Consider the following 1,926-nt stretch of genomic DNA (forward strand, 5'->3'; position numbering starts at 1 on the left):
CCTGTCTGTCCTATTTTTTTAAAATATTATATTCTTTTAAAAATTTTCCTTTAAATTCTTTTTTAATGCACTACAATAACTTTTATTCTATGAAATGATGATTGCAAACCACAGCTTAAAAAGTTCAGGCCAGGCCTGGAGAGCTCTGTTCACAGTCCTCTGGTCCTTCCACAGCTGTGTTCGTCGGTGTTTCTATCATTTCCACTGTGGTAGCGGCACTCAATCCTTTCCCTTCTTAGGCTTCTATGTAGCTACTACATAACTTCTGCCACCCTGACCGGGCAAGGAGTGATGGCAAAGTTGAAGGGACATTAGCCTGTGGTTTTTCTTTCTCATTCTGCCTGAAGAAGGATTTGGCCTCTTCAGATGTAGCATCCACTGCCTTAGTCACCCTAACGTCTTCACCAGCAAAATCAAACACCTCGGTGATTTTAACTTTTTCGGTTTCTCTAGTTCTTCTGCTCTGACCAACAGTTTATTTGAACTCGTCTCTTTAGTCTCCTCTCGTTTTCTACTGTGTGGACTTGGGGGCACTTTTGATTTTGGTCCCACGTCATTGAGGAAGTTCGTCCACAGTTCGTCCTCCTTCCTCTTCCTTGCATCCTCCGACCCAGTGCCTTCTTCCTCCTCTGCGGCCCTGTCTTCCTCCTCACTGCTGCTTCCTCCAGATTCCCCGCTGAATTCCTCCTCTTCCTCTTCTTCTAAGGAGAGGCCGCCTTGCTTTCTCTTCCCTTGGAGGTGGAGAAGTCTTTGGAGTCAAATTCCTCCGTGTCGCTGCCACACGGGGCAGGCCAAGCCACAGGACCTAAGCAGCAGACCCCCAGGAAAGCTTTAGGGAGAGACCATAACACTCTAAATTACTTTTTATATCTGATTTTTAAAATTTGTTAATTATAACGGGCATACAATATTATATTTGTTGCAGGTATACAACATAGTGACTATTTATATAACTTACAAAGTGATTACCCAGATAAGTTTAGTACCCATTTGACATTATATATAGTTATTACAATATTATTGACTATATTCCCTGTGCTATGTTTTATATCCCTGTAACTGTCCTATCTTTTGCCAAGAGTATATGCCTGGCAATTTTCCTGATTCCTCTCTCCTCTCCATAAAAAAAAAAAAAAAAAAAAAAAAAAGCCAAAATCTATTTTCCTTAATGCATGGAAACATGTCATTCCTTTTGTGAACACTTTTATTTTCTCTAAGAAAAAGCCCAAACACTTGTCATAACATATTAGTTCCTGATCTTCCCATCCTAGGTCCCTGATAATTGTCCTTGCCTCTCCCCCTTCTCTCCACACACAGTCAGCCACTCCAAATGCCTCATTCTGCCCACATTTCTCTTCCCTTTCAAGCTCCTCCAAGCTGTTTTCTTGCTCAATAATGCTTTCTCTGCCTCCTGCTCTGACTGCCTATTTCTGTCCACCCACTATAGCCAGATTAATTTTCCGGTCTTCCAGCAGCTGGGAATGGCTGGAAACCTGGTCCACCTCCTCTTTACCATTAATTCCTTCCCCAATCTCTTTCCAAATCCTATTGATTCTACCCTCTAAACGTCTGTAACTTTTTCTCCTCCTTTCCACTACTACTTTTACTAACAATATCACTGCAAGTTTCTTCAGGAGCCTCGTGGCTTCAGTCCTTCTTAATTCAATCAATCTATCTTCCCCTCTGCAAATGTACCCATGTTGATCTCCTTAATGTCTCTGAGGTCCCTAATGGTATTGTCCTTGCAGATCTCTTAAGCCTTATTTCCTACTAGAGGCCCGGTGCACGAAATTCATGCACAGGTAGGGTCCCTAGGCCTGGCCAGCGATCAGGGATGATCGGGCCTTTTGGCTGCTGGCCAGGGCCTTCCTTCATTCCGTGCCGCCCCCAGTGGTCAGCACGCGTCACAGTGAGCAATCAAACTCC

At 43.5% G+C, this 1,926-nt stretch overlaps 1 pseudogene; it reads right to left on the reverse strand.

Annotated features, from left to right (window-relative positions):
• Positions 1–235: 235 nt before the first annotated feature.
• Positions 236–1,699, reverse strand: LOC102431161 (annotated as a pseudogene).
• Positions 1,700–1,926: the final 227 nt, after the last annotated feature.

The sequence above is a fragment of the Myotis lucifugus genome, unplaced genomic scaffold (assembly GCF_000147115.1).
Source record: "Myotis lucifugus unplaced genomic scaffold, Myoluc2.0 scaffold_86, whole genome shotgun sequence".
NCBI lineage: Eukaryota > Metazoa > Chordata > Mammalia > Chiroptera > Vespertilionidae > Myotis > Myotis lucifugus.